General features: G+C 35.8%; 1 pseudogene across 1 annotated transcript; it reads left to right on the forward strand.

Moving 5' to 3' along the window:
* Window positions 1-14,561: 14,561 nt before the first annotated feature.
* On the forward strand, window positions 14,562-15,349 carry LOC307183033 (ATP synthase subunit g, mitochondrial-like; annotated as a pseudogene). The gene has a single exon. The product of its transcript is annotated as an ATP synthase subunit g, mitochondrial-like (transcript).
* Window positions 15,350-23,568: the final 8,219 nt, after the last annotated feature.

Genomic DNA, 23,568 nt, shown 5'->3' on the forward strand with positions numbered 1-23,568 from the left:
TCCTCTCTAATTCGTTGTTGTCCACGGCAGCTTTAAAACTGTCTTAAGTTTCATAACGGCTGATTGGTGGCTCATCCAGAAGGTAAATGCAAGGAAATTCATCCCCCTCCACCAAGACAAGGAAAATAGATTATCTCCTGAAAGAAGTGGTAAATGGTACTTCGCCCAGATGCTCTGTGCATGTTAGGAACTGCCCCTGATATGTAGTTAAAGCAGCAAAATTAGGATGCCTGTGTCACAGGTGATAGTTTAAAGGAACTATACATGAGTTCAAAGGAGCAGGCATGCTTCATGTGCATGAACATTCAAGGAAGCGAGGATCTCTCTGAAAAATGGCATTGGTGGCAGAGTAGCCAGTTTTTATTCCCAGCCTGTGAGTGTTACATATGTAACACACAGGGAAAGAGCAAGGGACCCTGGTTCTGTTTCAGACCTAAGGAATCATATGCTCTGGAGATTCCAGAAAATTAGATGGACTGTTTTCTTTGAATTATCACACCTATCCCGTCTAAAGTTATACTCTCTCTTCCTCCCCATCCTCACCGCCATTCTTTTCCAAATTTGAAATACCTGTTTGCAACAATGAGACACAAACTTGGACCTTATAAGAGATGTAATTCAAGTGAACACGAGGAGTTCTGTGACAGATTGTAAGGTTCAAGTTGAGCAACAGGTGTACATTTTAGGCTCTTGTGTATTCAGAGAAACTGGTAGTTGAGGTATTCAGATTCTATATCAAAATTCTATCTTTTGGGCTTCCCCAGTGGCGCAGTGGTTGAGAGTCCGCCTACCAATGCAGGGGATATGGGTTCGTGCCCCAGTCTGGGAAATCTCACATGCCGCGGAGCAGCTGGGCCCGTGAGCCATGGCCGCTAAGCCTGCGCGTCTGGTTCCGCAACGGGAGAGGCCACAACAGTGAGAGACCCGCGTACTGGGAGGAAAAAAAAAAAAAAAAAAAAAAAGGACTTTTTCTAATATATCTCTGGGTGATCCCTATAAGTCTCCTTTGCTGGTTGCTCCTTATGACCACATCTCTAAATATTGTTCAACAGGCTTTAGTCCTTAGAGCTCTTACCTTTTTTAAACTTATACTAAGTTCTTTTGTCATATCATCCAGTCTCAGGACTTGGGAAAATCCTATTAACTGGATGACCTCCAAATTTATCTCCAACCCAGTTTTCTCCCCTAAACTCCAGACTCTTACATCCAACCGCCTACCCAACATGTCAACTTGAATGTCCAAGAGGGATCTCAGACTTACATTTCCAAAATTGAGTTCCCTGTATTCCTACCACCCAAGCCTATTCCTGTTGCAGTCTCCCCCATTTCCTAAAATGGCAACCTCACCTTTTCCATTTCTCAAACTAAAAACCTTGCAGTCCACCATGACTTTTCTCTTTCTTTACAGTTCATATCTAATTAATCACTGTTACCTGTTGTTGCTAACTTCAAAATATATCCAGAATCTCACTACTTTTCTCTATATCTATTTCTACAATCCCAGTCAAGTCATCATCATCTTTTCCTGGATTATAGTAATAACCTCCTGAATGGTTCTCCTTACTCCAGCTTTGCCCGACTCCTATCTTCGTCTATTCATAAAGCAGCCAGAATAATCTCTTTCAAATATAATTCATACCATATCACTCCTCTGCTTGAACTCTGATAGTGTCTTCTCAATTCACTGAAAGTAACAGGCCATTTACATTATTTTTAATCTTTTGAGATATAATTGACATATACCACTGTGTAAGTTTAAGCTGTACAACATGTTGACTTGATACATTTATATATTGCAATATGATTACCACTGTAGTGTTAATTAACACCTCCATCATGTCACATAATTATTATTTCTTTTTTGTAGTGAGAACAATTAAGATCTAGTCTCTTAGAAACTCTGAAGTTTATAATACAGTATTGTATTGTAAACTATATTGTTGACTATTGTTGACTATAATCACTATGCTGGTGACTGGAACTCCAGGACTTATTTGTCCCTTAGTTGAAAGTTTGTATCCTTAAACAAATCTCCCCAATTCCTCCACAGTCCCACCCCAAACCCCTGGTAACTACCATTCTACTCTCTCTTTTTATGGGTTCTCTTTTTTTTTTTAGATTCCACATATAAATTATATCTTACAGTATTTTTCTTGGTCTGTCTGACTTATCTCACTTCGCTTAATGACATCAAGGTCCATCCATGTCCACTTACATTATCATGAAAAAAAGTAAGGTTTCAAGGAATACATCTTACAAATGATGTAAAAATATTATAAAACCTATAGAAAGTTACAGGTTATAAAAACAATAAAAGAGGAGCTGAGTAAATTTTGAAAGACCTAGATCTAGTCCATGTTTATAATCAGGAAAAGCTTTATACTAGAAAATAAAACATCTCCAAAAATTGATCTGTTATCCTAGTCAAAACCTTTAATAGATGAAAGAGAAAACTGCCAAAAATAATCAAGACTCCTGAAAAATAAGAACAAGGATGATCTAGATTTATAATAGGTCTTAACATATGATATCACTAAAATATTGTATTATTAACACAATGGTATAATACTGACTGATGAAAGAAGAGAGAGACTGGAAATAAACTACACACAAAAAAATTGATATATGACAAAGGTGTATATTGTTTTCCATCAAGAAAAGAGTATGCCAATTCATACACTCATATCAATTTCAGATAGATTACGGACTTAAGTATGAGAGACAAAAGTATGAAAGACAAAAATGTTTAACTCTTAGAAGAAAATTTAAGAGACTCACTTTACAAGTCTAAAGAGGAGTTTTTAAAACAAAAAAGCACAAAATCACAAAGAAAATTTTGACGAATTGGGCTCTATTAAAATTAAGAACTTCTGTTTATTAAAAATTACCACAAAGACAATGGGGAAAGATATTTCAAAACATAAAACTGGGGACTGGCAATATAACATGAAAAGTTCTCCCACAGTAAATATAGGATAGATGAAAGAAATTGAAATAAAAAATGGCCAAATTCATAAAGATGCATTTACAGAAAGGAAACATGATTGGGCAAGAAACATATAAAAATACACTAATCTTTAGCAGGGAAATGATCAAATATCATGTTACACTGACAAAAAATTAAAAAGTCTTATTATGCTAAATATAGGTGAGTATGTTCATCAATAGGAACTTTTACATATTTCTGACAGGAGTATGAACTGGTACAACCTCTTTGGAAAGATATTTGACATTATCAATAAAACCAGAATCCTCACCTATACAGTGTAGCTAGAGAAGAGAAGAGGTTTGCACATAGAAGACCCAGAATTGCCAAAGCAATCCTCAGGAAAAAGAACAAAGCAGGAGGAATAACCCTCCCAGGCTTCAGACTACAGTAATCAAAAGAGTGTGGTACTGGCACAAAAACAGACATATGGATCAATGAAACAGAATAGAGAACCCAGAAATAATCCCACACACCTACGGACAAATAATCTTCAACAAAGTAGGCAAGGATATACAATGGGGAAAAGACAGTCTTTTCAACAAGTGGTGTTGGAAAAGTTGGACAGCTGCACGTAAATCAGTGAAGTTAGAGCACACCCTCACACCATACACAAAAATAAACTCAAAATGGCTTAAAGACTTGAACATAAGGCATGACACCATAAAACTCCTAGAAGAGATCATAGGCAAAACATTCTCTGACATAAATCGTACCAATGTTTTCTTAGGTCAGTCTCCCAAGGCAATAGAAATAAAAGCAAAAATAAACAAATGGAACCTAATCAAACTTACAAGCTTTTGCACAGCAAAGGAAACCATAAACAAAATGAAAAGAGAACCTACAGACTAGGAGAAAATATTTGCAAATGATGTGACTGACAAGGGCTTAATTTCCAAAATATACAAACAGTTCATACAACTCAATAACAAGCAAAAAACACCCAATCCAAACAGAAGACCTAAATAGACATTTTTCCAAAGAAGACACACAAATGGGCAACAGGCACATGAAAAGACGCTCATCATCGCTAATTATTAGAGAAATGAAAATCAAAACTACAATGAGGTACCACTTCACACTGGTCAGAATGGCCACCATCAAAAAGTCTACAAATAACAAATGCTGGAAAGGGTGTGGAGAAAAGGGAACCCTCCTACACTGTTGGTGGGAATGTAACCTGGTGCAGCCACTATGGAAAGCAGTATGGAGGTTCCTCAGAAAACTAAAAATAGAATTATTATTGATATATGGTCCAGTAATCCCACTCCTGGGCATATACCCAGACAAAACTATAATTCAAAAAGATACATGAACCTCTATGTTTGTGGCAGTGCTACTTACAATAGCCAAGACATGGAAATGACCTAAATGTCCAACAGCAGATGAATGGATAAAGAAGATGTGGTGTGTTTACATATATACACACACAATGGAATATTACTCAGCCATAAAAAGGAATGAAATAATGCCATTTGCAGCAACATGGATGGACCTAGAGATTATCATACTAAGCAGAGTAAGTCAGAAAGAGAAAGACAAATACCATGTGATATCACTTGTATGTGGAATCTAAAATACGATAGAAATGAACATATCTACGAAACAGAAACAGACCCACAGACATAGAGAACAGACCTGTGGTTGCCAAGGGGGGAGGGAAGAACTGGGAGTTTGGGACTAGCAGATGAAAACTAGTATTTATAGGATGGATAAACAACAAGGTCCTATCGTATAGTACAGGGAACTATATTCAATGTCCTGTGATAAACCATAATGGAAAAGAATATGAAAAAGAATATATGTATAACTGAATCACTTTGCTGTACAGCAGAAATTACCACAACATTGTAAATCAACTATACTTCAATAAAATATTTAAAAAAGAGAGAGAAAAAGTTTGCAGACAGAACCTTCTCAGTATCTACAGAAGCAGGTATTTAATAGATTTATACTATAGATGCTCAGTATACATCAGTCCACTTCATGATCAGAATTGTTGGCAATGGTAGATAACACTTATATAAGCTTAGATAAATAATTTTTCACATATAGTTTTACAAATTTTGGAAGACCTAGTTTTATTCTTAAGGTCTGATTTGTATAGAATCAGAGAAATAATCATCTTTCTTATGAAGAAACATATAAGAAAGAATCTGAGTTTTGGTCAAGTCTCCATAACTTATAGGTTAGTTTTAAATTGGTTATTTAAAAATGAATATCAGCAATTAATATTTGTATCTGTGCTGCACATCTACACATTTTAATAGGTGCTGACATGTTCTGGATTTACAAAAACCACTATTTCCTTATGCCATTTGCAACTTAAAACACATTGGAAAAATGTGAAGCCCTATATGTATTTATATTTTTTAGAAACCTATAAAACATAATATTAAAAGAAAATATGGCCGAGAGTAAACCCCTACTCATTTTTACTGCTTTCAATATGCTTTTCCATTTGCATAGAGCTTTTTGAATTCTCAGTTATGCTTGTTTTCATTACTGCCTTTTGTTTTAGCCTTGTTTTTTGGAATTTTTACTATATGCTAAGGAATATAAAACTGGGATACACAAACAAGGAAACATTAGTGACACTATATTTTCATCGAGTAACTCTAAAATGTTCCCACATAGGTAGGATTGTGCTGATAGATGGCTGTTTTACAGAGAGAATCTATCTACTTTTAACTATAATGTCTAAAGTGACAGAATCTCTGCCAGTACTTTCTATGAGAAGTAGTATATGATAAAAGAAAATATATGGTTTATGGAAGCAGAACAGGATTTAGAGATTTTGAAGCATATCAATATTTTTGGATTTCTCCCAAAAACTAACTCCTAATTATGAAAGCAATCATAAAAATAATACTGATTTTAATTTTGCTCTAGGAATCATGGCCTTTTCATCATATTTGAAAGGGCTGAATTCTAATGTTTGCGATTCAAAACACATTAACAAAAGGCAAAGAATTATCTCTAAAGCTTATTGCACCATAATGTTTTCCTGAGTTGTTGACAATATGTTCTGGTGAAAACGTTCACATGTTTATGCATCAAAGACTTATCATCTGAGTTAATTAAGCATGAAGCAGAAAACATTTTTGGAGCACTTGTTACTTGGACCTTTTTCATTTCTTTGTGGTGATTCACAGCACATACTGTTTGTGACAGTCACTGGCTTGCTGATAACTGAATGGGTTTTCAAGTTTGAAAAGTCTGATAAGCTTCTTGTCTCATGAGGCCAAAGCACTTAGTTTCTAAAGCTACCAGGCTGCTGTTGGTATAGTGGAAAGAAAAATTAACAGATAAGAAGAGCAAGAGCAGAGGGGGAAAGGAGTAACAGGATTTTTTCTCTTAATCTGGGAAAGCTGTTTACATAAGTATTTTCCCTAAGCTCTGCTGTCAGAGAACCTGTCATCACATCATGACACGACTGGACTCTGCCAATGATTCTGTGATTCTATAATTTTTAACAGTAGCCTTGAAAACTGCCCAAACAATACTCTTTAATATCTACGGGCAAAAACCCACGTAGGCAAAATGTTTAATTAATTAACATGCTACTTGAGGGCAGAAGCCACAGCTAGAAATAACTGAAGTTTTGACATGGTCTTTAAAAGGCTGTAATAATTAAATTGTGCATATTATCAAAATACTTGAAGTTTCATACCCTGTTGATATAAAGCCTCCCTTCTTATAAATCCCTTTTATATTTCAGATATTTAGTGATTTCAATTTTCTGAAGGAAACACATTTTAAAAGGTTACCTAATGACAAAAGTTTATTCAACAAGCTAACAAATACTTAATTTCTCAATCATAAACACAAATGAGATTCCTTCTCCTTCCTTTGAGCTAAATGGTAAATATTACTTCTTACTCTGAAAAGAGTTGGGCCTGACGTTATTCGCAAGGTGAAACAACTCCATTCGTGAGTTTTTAGAGGACTATAAATGAATTTTTTTCTACATGTTGAATTTTCACAAGTATTCATAAAATGTATTCAATCTTCCATTACCTGTAAAATCAAATTAACAAGTTTTCATCTTGGTAGTTAACTTATAGTGATATAATTTCAAGTCTTCAAAGTTAATATAATATGTCTATGCTGCTACAAGACCAGTGTGACTCTTACAATAAGCTCTGAATTTTCCTCCTTAGGCATGTATATAGTCAGAAAAATGACAGTATCATTTTGCTAGAATTTGAAAACAAGATATAAAGTATTCCAGTTCAAAATTATTTTCAAACTATTTCAAAAAAATTATCTCTAGGTCTCTCATTTCTTTTGGTCAAGGCAACTGTAAGATAGGGGAAAACACAAACACACTAAGGAAATAACTGCCTGCAGGATACCTGTATATGAATGTAAAATTATGAGAAATTTTAGATGGCTAAGGCCAATGGAAGGAATTATCTACATTGGGGAGGAGAGGGAAATGAAAGAAAGAAAATATATAATAAAGCCAGTCAGTATTTTTTAGCCAATTGAAGGTCTAAAAAGATGAGTGATAATCTACCACTCCTTAAAAGTGGAAATAGTCCCGAATACATGTTGAGATATCATGATCTTTAAAAGAGTTTGTATAAAAAGCCAAAGAATGCAGAATTCCATGTGAATGTGCAGTGGCCATTCCTGCAGGTTTCCCTTTCACCATCTCAAGCAGAGGATTTGATCACTCATGTATACAGGCAACCGACAGTAACATCAGGTCCAGTGTTAACATCTGGTTGCATATGCATAGTTACCTGAAGTCACTAAATGTTTAAGTAAGTTACCACACATGTTATAATTTGTGAAGAAGTTTCTTTTCTTGACCTTTGGTTGATTCTCTCCCATATGAGAATCTTAATGTATTCTCTCTTCAGAAAAAAAAAAAAATTATTTCCTAAGTAAAAGATAATAATGACAGGGGCTTCCCTGGTGGTGCAGTGGTTGAGAATCCGCCTGCCAGTGCAGGGGACACGGGTTCGAGCCCTGGTCCGGGAAGATCCCACATGCCGTGGAGCAACTAAGACCGTGCACCACAACTACTGAGCCCGCGTGCCTAGAGCCTGTGCTCCACAACGAGAGAAGCCACCACAGTGAGAAGCCCATGCACCGCAACGAAGAGTAGCCCCCGCTCACCGCAACTAGAGAAAGCCCCGTGTGCAGCAGCCAACACCCAACACAGCCAAAAATAAATAAATAAATTTACTTTTAAAATAATTTAAAAAATAATACTAATGACAAAACTGCCAAATTCCAAATTTTAATAGCAGTTTGATAAATTTTCCACTTACATAAGCAAAATTTTCTTCTTCTGTTCTCTCACCTTGACAGCGATAAAATATTCCTAGATCTAACGTATGTTTTAAATATATATTTGTTTTCACATGGGCTTTAGTGTACAAGGAATAGTCATGCAAATAAACTTCTATTTAGACATACTGATAGACTTTCTTCATTTATCATTAAATAACTTCGAAATATTAAACTATTATGTCCTTTTCCTATATTTCACTGGTTTATTTTAGTCAATGAAAGGTTTCTAGAACATGTGGAAAAAGACCTACACACCAAGCATATTTAAAATTGCTATGTAATACGTGTGTTTTATTATTAAAATAATGTTATTTATTCAGGTCTACATAATTCAATCTATTTGAATTATCTCCTATTTTATGTAGAATGAAGTGATGGGCTTTTTTTTTCCACTTGTCTTCTGTACTTGTTTGCTTTAGCAAGAATCAGTGGTCTGGGAATTGCATACCATTGTCGCTATTTATCTACTTTCATCCCTTTCTTTGGTCCTATGTCTCAAAGCACTGGGAAGGAACAAAAGATTGAATGATTTGTCTTGGGGCCAAACTTCATTGACTGACCCAAAAAATACATTGAAATTAAAAATCCTTCTAACCAAACTGAAACAGCATTGTGAAAGGAGTGAGTATGAGCACTGATTTTGTACCTGGAAGCTAAGCTTTATGGCCATTTATTAGTTTCACCTTATCCATAGTCCATTGAGAAGAAAGGATAGAAAGCTGCAATTTCTAGAGGCTAGAATCAGACAATAAACAAACTGATCAGTATACAGTTTCAGATTTTGATTTTCTGAGGTTGGAAGAATGGAAATGAGATAAACAGCTTAAAAATTCTAAGAGAAAAATGGAGACTTAGTAATGGGAATCCAAAGGGATTTCATAGGCATTTGTAACTAACCTAAGACATTAAAGGGGAAAAGAAATCTTAAAGACCCTTTGTATCAATGAGTACTAAATCTGGCTATGCATTATAAAAGGCCTTGGGAACTTTTATAATATACTAATGCTTGGACACCATATCCCAGAGATTCTAATGGAATTTATTTAGAATGAGGCATAGGCATAAGCATTTGTTTCAAAGCTCATAGGTGATTCTATTTTGCAGTCAGGGTTGAGAATCATTGGTCTAAATCACTGGATAGGAATTACCTTGGGATCTTGTAAAATGCAAACTCTGATTCAGTAGCTCTGGGGTGGAACCTGATAGCCTAACAAGCTCCTGGGTAAAGTCACTGCTACCGTTATTGCCACACAGTTGAGAAGCAAAAGTCCCATACTCTGTGAATTTTCATTCCTCCTGGAGGGAAGGTGCTGTATCAGGTGCTTAAGCTCCAGTCAATGTTGCCAGCAGGTTTTGTATTTTCCCCTTAACTCTAACTTTAAGAATATTTCTTTTTAACTTCTATAAACTGACCCTTTCAATATTTATCCCTCAAAGTAACACATCATTCAGACACGTATTTTAAAAATAATTCATTAACTGCTATGTGTTATTGCTGGGGTTCCCAACAAAGCACACCAAGTGACTGAAATTAGCATGTGGGGAGTGATAAGAGGCTACTCTTGGAATCAACAGCTGTGGAAACGGAAGAAAGGAGGAGGGGCAGAGGGAGAAGGTGGCCAGTAGGAGCAGGCCTTTATACTCCTGCACTGAACAGTCACTGGATGTGGGCTGCCCCAAGATAGGAATATGACTTTGGGCGAGATGACAACTGAGGGCTGTCTGACAGGAGTGCCCCCAGAGGCTGAGCGAATAAGTCCTTCAATCTTAAAGAAGGATCTTGGCAGTGCAGCATAGAGTCCACTAAAGTCTACTCCTTGTGCTTCTTGAATATCCTTGTAAATTCTGGGAGTGGCTCATAGAGGATTACAGGCTTCTTTTCCTAGTGGAAACTTATAAAAGGACGGTCACTGGGACAAATGACAGTCATCACCACTGCAGCTGCTGTCAGGATTATAACTGACATCATCTCTGTCTTCTACCACCCATTGTAGATTCTCCTCTCCTAGACTAGCACTTCTTACTGGGTAGTGTGACATAGTCCCTCGTCCTTGAGGGGTCTGAGCCTTGGACATTATGTTCTCAGGTTGTGGCTGTTACACCTGTCCACTGACCATTAAAATTGTATAAGGAATTATCAAGCAGTGCCCAAGTACATAAACATATTCTTCCCTGTCCCTATTGTGTAACAGCAGCCCTACCTTCTGATAAAGCAAGTCGATTGCCCCTGTGATGAATCTTCTCATCTGCTAGCCCCTGAACAGGGGAAGTCCAAAGTTCCAGGCAGATGACACAGCTTATAATTCAATAAAGCTCTTGCTGTGTCCATGGTGAACCTGTTGTATACCTTGGAGAAATAGGACTTCTAAACCCTCAGAACCCAGGGCACACTTGACAAGAATATGTATTTGCTGTTGATGATGGCAGGTGTTTGATATCTATATTCGTTTACTTTGTCCTGAAAACAAACACGAGGTTTCTGGATCAGGGAAGATTATTAATACGACAGTAAGCACATCTGTTCCCCATACCTCATTTTCCCCCTTCCAGGTGATGCAATGCGAGCCATATGGTTGGGCCTGCAAGTGCACAAAGGAGGTTTCTTGCCCCAAAGGAGAAAAACCCCAAAATTATAATTCTGGGAGCAAATAGGGATTACACACTGCCCAGCTGCCTCCCTCTCCTCCAGAGAGAGAGAAATAAACTTTATCTTCCTGGGATAAACAAATCTTCTCTGGGAAGTGAAGAGGAAGTTTCCCAATTTTTAACCCTTTGGAATGTAAATGAATGACTGACATCAGATTTTATCTGCCTTTGTAATATAAATACACACCTATGGGAGAGAAATTTCTCAATCTCTCCAGAGGTCTCTATTCAGTCTTCTAAATTCTAGATTTGTCCTTTAACTGAGTTCCAGGTACAGAAAAACTGGGAAAGGATAAACACAAAATTTAGAGCAGAGCTCGCCTTTGGAAAGAGGAGATGAATAAGAATATGAGGGGACGCACAGGGGCTTCAAAATATTCCTAACATCCTGTTCCTTAACCTGGACACATGAGTTTCATCTTGTTTTATATAGCTTCTATATAGTTTATAATATATTATTGTGTATGTATAAAATATTGTGAAATATGTGGTTAATTTAAAATTTTTAAAGAATATCAGGACTAGTTTTCCATGCCTCATGTTGCTTTTTATTTACATTACCAGCAGAAATCCCAGCTCACTCACACTTTGTGCCACACTGCTTTATATATCTCCTAACCTGACACAAATCTACCACAGCTCTTCAGCATCCCAGTGTTTTCTAGATTCCTCTGAAATCCAGGATTAAATATCCCCATACTATCATCATCATCACTTTCTTTACCTTGATACCTTAACTCGGGACTCTGCAAATTACAGCCAGGTCAAATTCTGCCTGATGCCTATTTTTTGTAAATAAAGTTTTAATGAATCACTCATTCACTTACATAAGGTCTATGGCTGCTTTCCCACTATAAGAGCAGAGCTGAGTACTTGTGGCAGAGACCAGGTGGCCTACAAAGCCTAAAATATTTGCTAGGTGGACCTGTACAGAAAGTTTGCCAACTCCTGTCTCATCTAAATCCTGGCTCTTTCCTGAGATCACAGCCTCCACCTAGCCCACTCAAGACAAGGCTACTTTTTTATTTCCCTTTCATATGTACCTCACAACTGGAAGATAACACAAGGGTGTTATTGATACTTCTAAACCATGCTTCCTTCTCTTGACTTTTAAAAACACAAAATATTTGATACTCATGCCATTGCCCAACATACTTACTTAGACAGCCATAACCTTTAAAGACCTCTCACAGACAAATCTAGCCCCCAGATTACTGCCAGCCAACCCTACTGTGATTGTACATTTGACCATGCTATTATCAACAACCTCACTAACTCACCTTATATTCACATCCCTCTCTTTGGCCAGGCTAGCCCATCCTTCCATCTAATTTATTCTGCAGCCCACACTCTAATAATATTTCAACTTTAACTACACAACCAGTCCACTGTTTCATTCTTCATTACCGACCCCCACTGCCTTTGAAGTCTAGTTTCCCTCCCTAGGTAACCTAATGCAGTGTTTCTCAAACTTTAGTGTGTATATGAATCCCCTGAGGATCTAACTAAAAACGCAGATTATGATTTAGTAGACCTGGGATGGGATTTGAACTCTTCATTTCCAACCAGCACCCAGGAAGGCTGCTGTTGCTGGTCCTCAGATCACAGTAGCAAGGGCCCAAATGTCATGTTCCATTACTTTAAGAGAAGTTACAGGGAAGGTTAATCAATGGGAGATGTTGAGTATAGTGAGTTATGTCTGAGTTTGCAAATGTGTAACTCTTATTAGGCTATTTGTGTTTGCTATTTAGAGCCCATTTGAAGTTAGGTTCCTGCTTTCCTCTAGAAACTGAGAGATAAGGACTTTACCTTCCTTGATGATTACATTTCAAAGGGATGGCCCTCAGGTCCTTGAGAAAGTCATTCATGGGTCATAAAACTGGCAAAAGGCTTTTAAAAAGATTTATATCTTAAGGGGAATTTACAAGTGTTCTAAAGTAAATGCTCTAGGAAAAGGGAGATCAGGAGCTTAAGAGTCAGAAGCCTGACTAAGTTTAGTCAACCTGAGGGAAATTTTAAGGCCATCTTGGTCAACTGCCTCCCATTTATCCTCCTTTCTAACTTTGATTCTCCCCTGAATCAGTCAACCAAACTCCTTCTCTCTCTCTGTCTCTGTCTCTGTCTCTCTCTCACACACACACACACACACACACACATATTAATATTTAACAGTCTAGTAGTAAGTCGCTTCCCCAACAGTACTACTCCTGAAGCAGGAGGGAAGGGTGTAGGGCAAAACCTTTAAAGAATGACATAGCCACAGGACATGACAAAAACTGGTATTAGGTCCAAGATGGCAGAAGATCTAACTTCCTGTAGACCTTGAACCTCATTATACTCTCATTGTAATACATTAGCATGCTAAATGACACACCCACCAGTGCCATGACAGTTCCAAGGCCAACCATAAAAGACCAAAAAGTGGGTGGTGGCCCAATTCCTGGAAATTCCCACCTCTTCCCTGAAATAGTTGGAATAATCCTCCCACTCATTAGCCTATGAAATTACCCAGCCCATAAAAACTAACCATGCCATATTTCAGGGCCTCTTGCCTTCTGAGATGGCCCACACTCTGTCTGTGGACTGTGTTTCTCCCAAGGCTGTTCTTGACTTTTGAGATGGACTGCATTCTTGTCTATGGAATGTGTATTTCTCTAAATAAATCCACTTGGCTATCATTTTGTCTCTCAGTGAATTCTTTCTGTGATGAGACATAAAGAACCTGAGTTTCACTAAGTCCTGAGACAAGGTGTGTGATCTTAATTAAAAGTGGTTCAAGTCCCAATCTGGGTTTAGGCTGGGTTCGAGTACTGGCACGTGGGTTCAAGTCCAATCTGAGTTGCACGGTTTCACTCCCATGAAAGCCTATTTCTATTCCAATGTTCTCTGTGTCAGGAAATGCTACCACTGTACACACCAAATGCTCAGCCAAAAACCTAGGAGTAATCATTATTTCCTCTCTAAACCTTGACATCAAATTCATCAGCAAGTCCTTTGTAGTTCTACCTCAAATATATATTCTTTATCCATCCACTCATTATTTCTGTTGCTCCAATAGATATATAAGTAACACAAGGATCCATTAACTCTCATTGGTCTATTGCAATATCCTGCTAAGTAGCTTTTCTAACATTGTTCAAAGTCTTTCATACTCAAGTGATCATTTCAGTTAGGGGGGTATTTTGAGCTGGGATATTTGCATATAGGATTATTTATACCTTTGCCTTTATGAAACACTTATAAGGAATAATACAGAAAATAATGCTGTTATTTTTGGTGAAGAAAATCAATTTTGTATAGTTTATTTCCACCTAAATAAAATGTGAATTTTGTTTAAAAAAAAAAAAAGCTAACATTTCCAGAAGTCTACTTCAATAACGCTCAGCTTTCCAAACACTGTTTAAAGTTTCACCAATACTTAATTCCATATTATAAGCTGTGAATTTCACTATAAGGCAGCTTTAAGTGCATTTGTATTTATTATTCTTGTAAACAGAAGATAAGCATAATTTATGTATTTGTACAGAGCTCATTTATATTCCTTAAAAAATCCATATGTTGGCTCAGAATTAAAAGTTTTCAAGTCGGCCACTTGGGGTGACAGGCTTTCCATCCTAGAACCATGGCCCAGTTTGTCTGTAACCTCATGGAGAAGGCCCCGGTGCTGGTCAACGCTGCCGTGACTTACTCGAAGCCTCGACTGGCCACATTTTGGCACTGTGCTAAGGTTAAGTGGTTCCTCCAACCCCTGCTGAGATCCCTACAGCTATTCAGAGCTTGAAAAACATTATCAATAGTGCTCAAACTGGTAGCTTCAAACAGCTCACAGTTAAGGAAGCTCTACTGAATGGTTTGGTGGCCACTGAGGTGTGGATGTGGCTTTATGTTGATGAGATCATAGGCAAGCATGGCATCACTGGCTATGATGTTTGAAGACCAATCTTTGCCTTAGTATTTGGGAGTTCTTGGACCATGTGTGAGCAGACTGCTATTGAATAAAATAAAACAGTGTCAAAAAAAAAGTTTTCAGTGTTCTAACCAAAATTTATTTCAACTTTGTCCATGAATGTTGGTATAATAATTAGACACTAAAACCTAGATTTCATTTTGTAAAAGTATTATTAACCCAAAGTAGCAGTATATGATTACCAGTCAGAAGTTATTAGATTAGGCCTTTATTCTTAAAAAGTAAGAAACATCAATAAATGGAAAATCTATTATCAGTTTTTGACATAGATTTTTTGATGTCCTTTTCAAAGACAAATATTTTCCAAAAATCAAGGCTATTTCAAATTAACAATTTCAAACCCTTCCCATCATTTTTACCAGAATTCCTAAGTCATGTTGTATGACTTTATTACCAATCATTCATAAGCACACTTAAGAACTTTTCTATAAAGTATGATGAAATTGTCCTTAAATCTATAATTTCTAAATTGACTATGAATTACGAATCTGAAGGAAAAGTAATGCCTAAAAAATAATCATTATTGATAAATAGCCTATAAGAAAGAACTGTGATAATTATGAATGTTTCAACAGCAAACAAAAGCTGAACTTAATTTGGCTTCAGAAAAGAGAAAATTTTATTAATAAGCATATGTATTTCACAGAATAGAAGGACAAAAATGCAGCTGTATCTCATGAACAAATTGAAATGTGCGGGTTGACTGTCCTCAGTCTCTCTTTGTTTTCACATTCTTTCCTTCTGTAACTTCCTTCAGTTTTTTTCTCATGCTGCAGACCAGTTCCTCTGCTTTTTAGGCAAATCCCTCTACTCTTCAGAAAACAACTGAGTTTAAGATATCTGTCTCTATCCCAATTCCAAAATTCTTAGAGAATAGATCTCTTTTCTTACCTTTTATCAAAAACCTATCTCTGGACTACTAACTTTTGCTAAATAGGCTATAGTTTTTTCAGAGTGATTACAAGGATGGATGGAAGGTAGTTCCAGAAAAGTAATACGACTGGTCAGATAGAATAATAGGTATGTAGATTTAAAGACTCAATAGTATAAAGATGTCAAGCTACCCAAAGTGATTTATTAATTCAATGCAGTTATCATTAAAATTCTATGTTTGATGAAATATAAGCAGATTCTAAAATGTATTTAATTTCTCAAAGGACTAAAAATAAATAAGTTACTGCTGAGGAAGAAGGTGGAGGGAGGACTGGTTTTCCAAATATCAAGATTTCCTATAAAGCAAAGTAATTAAGACAGTGAGATTTTACGGCAGCATAGAAGTCAGACCAATTAAATAGAATAGAGGGACTTCCCTGGTGGCGCAGTGGTTAAGAATCTACCTGCCAACTCAGGGGACACGGGTTCAAGCCCTGGTCCGGGAAGATCCCACATGCTGTGGAACAACTAACCCCATGTGCCACAACTACTGAGCCTGCGCTCTAGAGCCTGTGAGTCACAACTACTGAGCCCATGGGCCACAACTACTGAAGCCCGTGCGCCTAGAGCCTGTGCTCCGCAACAAGAGAAGCCACCAGAATGAGAAGCCTGTGCACTGCAACAAAGAGTAGCCCCCCCCCGCCGCAACTAGAGAAAGCCCATGCGCAGCAACAAAGACCCAACACAGCCAAAAATAAATAAATAAATTTATAATAAATAAATAGAATAGAGGTCCCAGAAACAGACATAATGTCCACAATGCAGATATATGGCAGTGGTGACAGTGAAGGACAGTGGGAAGCATGGTTTTTTTAATCAGTTGTGTTAGGAAAATAGTGTGTCAACTGTGGAAAAAAATTCAGTATGCCAAAAAAAACCCAACAAAACAAAAAAACAGTCATCACCATATAATATCTTGTTCCAAAGAGATCTTAATTTTTTAGATTTTTATGTCATGGATAATTTTAGAACTAAGAATAAAGGGATATTTAGAGGCTATTTTATTAGAAATTTAAATGAGAATTTAAACATGGCTAGTCCAAATTTTATTCTATATTTTCCTATTTTTGAAGATATATACCTAAAATGGACAATATCTTCTGAATAAAACCAACTTTTCATTATTGCAATGTATGAATGATGAACATATCCAGCTTATAAATATTGGTTCCAGATTGCAAATACATCTCTAATAATTTCAAATTCGTCATTACTTCTTGTTCTTCTTTTAGCACTTATATATCAATACACAATGAAAAAGTTTTTTGAAACTTTGACAGCTCACGGTGCTTTTCTTCTGCTCCAAAATTGGAAAGTAGTCTCAGTTTTAGGTTTATAAATACGAACTAGATTGATGAAACCAGTGGATTTTGTTTCATGTCTACACCATCTATTTCCTTCCAATGTCTTTTTTCAGTCTTACTCTTAGCATTTGTCCACTTATGAGCATATCAAGAACATTTTGGTAAATAAACATAATAAAAGATGAAAGAATACTGTCACACATCCTTTCAAAAAAAATTTCAGATTCTTTTTTAATTGAAATATAGTTGAATACATTATATTGATTTTAGGTGTACAACAGAGTGATTTGACATATATATACATTATGAATTGATCACCACAATAAGTCTAGTAACCACCTGTCACTATACAAAGTTGTTGCAATATTACTGTCTATATTCCCTATGCTGTAATAATTACATCCTTATGACTTACTTTATAACTGGAAGTTTGTACCTCTTAATCCCCTTCACCTGTTTGCCTAACCCTCCCATCTCCCTTTCCTCTGGAAACCAACAGTTTGTTTTCTGTATCTATGAGTCTGTTTCTGTTTTGTTTGTTCATTTGTTTTGTTTTATAAATTCTACATATAAGTGAAATCATACAGTATTTGCCTTTCCTTGTCTGACTTATTTCACTTAGCATAATATCCTCTAGGTCCATCCTAAAAATGTCCAGATTCTTGTTGCAAAATTTTGTGCGATGATGTCATTCCAGCTGAATGACTAACTGAATGAGAATATCATATTTTCCATTTATCCTTAGAAATATATTGTTCACTTGTTGATTCTTGAATTTGAGAAAGTTCATCTCAGACATCATAATCTGAAGACTCATAGCTGAGACTGTGCTTATAGAATCTATTTCATCATCATTATTAAGAGTCTAGGGTTCACTGTGGTGCTGTCTCACCACCTGATTTATCTCCTGATTCATATCATATTTGTGAAAACTCTTCTTTCATAAATTTTCTTCTCTTCACCATTATAAGCAGAAAATTCTCAACTGTGTTCAAGAAAGGTAAGACAATACTACAGAGATGATGTTTCGAATCATCTTCTTTACTTTTTGAGAAATGGCTACAATATTTTGGATAAGGCAATAAGAAAAATAAGAGTGATTCAATGACAAAGGTTTGTTTGTTTTCATTTCAGCATGAGCCTTGTAGAAAAAATCCATTAATCTTCTACTTTCTTATTATTTCAGTCTTTTTTAAAGCATCATTGATAATAATTGATGAGTAATGACAATCCCCACTATGATAAAATAGCCAGGTGTTTCAAAATACAGAAAAATAAGATCACTGAGATCCTGTTATGTAACTTTACTTTATAAAAGGGTTCCACGTATCATATGGTAACTGCAGATAGAATGAGTTTTGTTTATTAAAAATACTCCTTTTTTCCTCTGACAGACTTTTAATAAAGAATAAAGTTCCTAAAGTATCAGTCCTTATATATAGTTAGAAGCACTCAAAAAATGAAACTCAAAAACAAGAAATGGGTTCAATGAATGCTGATGTTGTCCCAAAAGTTAATTAGAACTCCAACTTTTCTTAGGGAAATTAAAAACCTAAATGTGAAAGGCAAAGCTCTAATCCTTTTAGAAGATACTCTATAAGAATGTCTTTATGATCTAATTTGGCTGGGATGTGTCCTGGGCTTTGAAGTTTTAAAAGATCCCCAGTTGATTCTAATGTGTAGACAAGCTTAAGAAACAATGAGCTCAGGGAATTTTTTATTGATATTTATGAAGATTAAAGTTTAGATTTGTCAGTTTTTTGCTTTCAAATGGATCTCTTCCTTTTTTTTTCTGTTCATTAAGCAATTATTTAAGTAAAAAAAAATACTAGATAAACCATTCTAAGGAAGCTTATATTACTGTACATCTTTAATTTGCTTTAATATTGCTGTATGTCTCTATATGTATCTATTTCATGCAGACATATCGTTAAATATTATGAAGATACATACAAACATGTTTATATTTGTATCCAAATAATCATCTTTGGAAAACAAATATCAGTACAGAACTGAAAATGTACCACATTTGAAATTACTTTGAAAAGCTGGTAAGAATATCTGTGCATTTTGGAGTGACCTTACACATTCTTTTTTTGTAGTAATGATATTTCAACTCGTAAGTAGTCATTTTTTTAAAAAGTAGCTGGGTGCCTGAGAAAGGAAAGAGATTTTTCTCTTCTGAGGTTCAGCGACATATACTAAATTATGCCATGTTTAAATTTCCAACATTGCATTTCCATCAGACAATAGCATTGCTGTGATTAAAAGATGAATCAGAGAGATAAAATGAAAACTGAAACAGGAAATATCTTCAAGTTAGAGGCTTGGTTGGCTTCTCTCCCTTGGACTGATTACACACAATGATTTGAAATCGTTCTCTTTTGCTGCAATGAAAAGGCAACTCATTGTCCCCAGAATCAATCACTCAGAGGTGAAAAATAGGCCAAATCTACACTAGCAGAACATGCAATGAAAATAACTTCTGGGCTTCCCTGGTGGCACAGTGGTTGAGAGTCCGCCTGCTGATGCAGGGGACGCGGGTTTGTGCCCTGGTCAGGGAGGATTCCACATGCCGCGGAGCGGCTAGGCGCGCGAGCCATGGCCTCTGAGCTTGCGTGTCCGGAGCCTGTGCTCTGCAATGGGAGAGGCCACAACAGTGAGAGGCCCGCGTACCGCAAAAAAAAAAAAAAAAAAAAAAAAAAAGAAAAAATAACTTCCGGTTTTAGAGAGACCCATGTTCAACTGAGATCCTAAAATTATTGCCAGCCAAAAGAATTGGGGTCTGTTAATGGGGAAGCTAGACTTCCATATATATTTTATACAGAACAACATGCCCAAGTTCCCCTATATATATTGTTTCATGAACTATATTGTGTAAGAAACTGCGGTGCCACGGCAACTGCTATATTACTGTGTATCTATCACTTCTATTTCTTTTGTGGAATATCAAGACTTCAACATATGGATATCAACAGGACAACAACGACAATTTCATTTTATCCTTCCAAGAGATGCTTTAATTTTAGAAACAATAATAACCAACCAACCAATCAACAAACAAGGAAACAAACTATTTTTATCATTAATTGGGCTTATGGCACATTAAGGAATGTGTATGTTGATGTGGAGGAGTTAGATCTCATGGGGGATTAATGAGCAGATTAAGAAAAAAAATCATTATGAGGAAGCCGACTGGCAAAAAAACACTACATGCCAGAGGTGAGGGAGGGAATGGTGGTCTGAGGTGCAATATTGAGGCTGTACTGAAGTATCCTTTTCTAACCATTTGGTGGTGTGATGTACACTGGGGCAAAAAAGAGGCATATGTATAAATTTAAGGAGCTGAATTACTTAAATTCTGTAATACCTTAGACCCCTAAACAGTATCTCTAACAAAAGGCAGAAGATGGATGCAATTATTCTCTCTCTCACCTGCCAAAGCCATCAGAGCACTATGCAAGTAGTGTATTTCCATTGGCACCTGGAGAGGTCAGCAGGAGGTAAACTTCACTGGTATATCTCTAGCGCATAAACCATAGACTATCGAGCTCCAAGCTATATAAGTTTATTAGAGGTGAGAATAGCTGAATGTTTCAATATATGTGTACATATAACTTTATATCCTATTTTTATAAAAACTTACAATTTCCTTTAAAAATTTTGGCAGGATTTTTTCCTCATTTCCAATCTTGGTTGTTCTTTTTCTTTTCCTTTTTGTGTGTTTTATCTCCTATGGTCAAATTTTCCAGAGATGTGCTGGCTTTATTCTTTTTATTCTTTTAATTATTCATTCAGTAGACCAGTTATTAGTCATTCCTCTATTCTGCTTTTTCTTTTCTAATCAATGTGTAACTTTAAATTTTATCCAATTCCTTAAGTTTTTATAAGGTTTAATCTTTTTTTAAAGCTTTGAATAGTTATTTTAATAATCTCATCTTTTATTAAAACAATTTTAAAAGCAAGAAACTTCCTATGAATAATATTTGGGCTGCATTGTATTAGTTTCAAAATGCAGTGCCATTATCTTTACTTTTTTTAAGTACTTTTACATAGAAAATGTTATTTTATTCAAAGGTATGTTTAAATACATACAATTTAACTACATTATTTTTAAATTTTAAGATAAGGTAGATCATATCAATGAGCACACAAAGGACTGTCATACAGTGATGTCTACCCCATGGCTACTTGAGTCAATTGTTTGGTTCTTTTCATTTTTATGTCATTATAATAGAAGTGTGGTTTTATTATCTATGCAATCCAGTTCAATACCTGTCAATAATACAGTAGATATTAAAGACTACCTAATAACCTTAAGTCTAACTGGTTTCTTCCAAATATTTGAAAACCATGTGAAGCATCAGCAGAAAATTTATGCAAGAACCATAAGTCCTTTAAACATTATCTCTAACAGAAGCCAGATAATGTTAAGCTTAAATATGTTAAAATGTATTACCATTTATAATACTTCCCATCATAATTCATCCAGAGAGATATCTTCAAGGTATCATTGGAATTAATTAGTAAAAATTCATCCATTGGGTTTGGATCACCAATAAGCAGAGCATTTATCTGTGTTTGAGGAGACACATAATAGATAATCTGCTCTACATAAGGTGAGGTAAGTCTGAATGATTCTTCATTTTTTTTTTGCCTTTTTTCTGAGTATGGAGCCAGTGCAACTTTATGATGTATTGCTACACCCTACCAGCAATTGATCATTCACTATTTCATGTACAGATAAGGCATTATAACAGGAACAGGGCTATATGAATGGCATACAAGGATGGTATAGCTTCAAGTGGACCCTGAGGATTAATATCACTAATTTTTATAGTACTAGTAAAATGAATTATTAAAATATTTAAGATATGTAAACAAATAAGGATATTTTAGTATTAAGACAGAATAAAAATAAACTTTGTTTAAAAGTGAATAGCTGGTTGTTTAGAAACATCTAACATCGTACCTTCAATATTAACATCCTAGAGAATTTAATTTATAATAATTAGAATGATTATTAAATATAGTCATGTGTCATGGTTATCTTAAAGGTTTCTGAATATACAATCTGAGTGCAAAGAGTTTAATTACACTCATTCATAGATATTGTATCATATTCCCTTTAGTCCATTTAAAAAGAGGAATAAGTGTCCTGTGAAATATCTTATAAAATATTCTTAATATGGAACAAAATCCAAATAGAATGTTTTTGAAAGTTAAAAGAAGCTAATTACCAGTCCCTTGGAAGTCTTTCTGAAAATAGCTTTTAAATCTTGCCAGATAAGTAGCAGCTTGCCCAAAAGGGGAATAGAGGAATTATTCATAAAATGGCATTTTACATCTAGGAATCTTTCCTGGAAATTAAAAGCTGTTTGGAGAGATTACAAGGCTTTGGGGAAATGGGCAATAAATTGTAAACATCTTCCTAGATTATAGAACAAGATGTAAGGTCATTTTCAATTTTAAATGAGGAACTTGTTTAGGAAAAGGATTGAGAAAGACTGGATCAAGGTATATTAAATAGAGTGATACTTCAGCTCCTACAGGAAATAGGTACTTATATTTAATGAGCTATTACTTTTAAATTTGTTGTAATATATTCAGTTATAATTACACATTTGTGTTTGTATTTGTTTCTGTGTTTGTATTTATATCCATATTTAAGGTAAATAAAAAATGCTGAGATTGTGGCTCTAGAAATTATAAATAATTCCTGAGAGACATGTGATCAGATTGACAAGAGCAGCAAAAACATGTAGAAAAATATATGCGAGGGGGCAATGTAGGAATAAGATTGTAATGGGGGCTCCCCCAGCCCCCAAAGAAACAGCTATAAATCCTGCACATAATGCAAAAGGCAGCTCCTTGAAGACCCTGGGGAGTGAACAAAAGCTGCAGACTGGGAAACCATAACAGGATATCATTAGCTTTAGAATATTATAAACAGATTTTGTTCCAAAGAGGAACAAAATCTTTCATTTGTAGGAGGAAAGACAACAAAAACTGTCAACTTTAAAGTACTGGGAAAAAACAACTGCAAAAGGGAGAAAGAAACAGAAAACCAGTGACACTTAAGGTGCAGGAAATTATCCTGTGCCTAAAACTACAGTTAAAGCGGGTCAAGAGCAACTGTAAAGGCCATAATTCCATTATTCAGGTACTGGGATGGCCAGGATTAAGACATAATCAGACTATCAGAAAACACTCGCCACCATGCCATGTGCGACTAGGATAACAAGTGCAAATTACAAGTAATGGTTGGGCCTCCTGGGACAAAAGCAAGAGGCAAATTACAAACAGGCAAAATTCAGATTGAAAGCTGAAGGTGCAGCTGACACTGAGAAATGATAAATGGGTCTCCACCCTAAACAACCCTCAAGCAAACTGGGCCCCCCACCCTAAAGGTACTGCTGGAGGAA

This window comes from Stenella coeruleoalba, assembly GCF_951394435.1.
Source record: "Stenella coeruleoalba genome assembly, chromosome: 2".
Classification (NCBI taxonomy): Eukaryota; Metazoa; Chordata; class Mammalia; order Artiodactyla; family Delphinidae; genus Stenella; species Stenella coeruleoalba.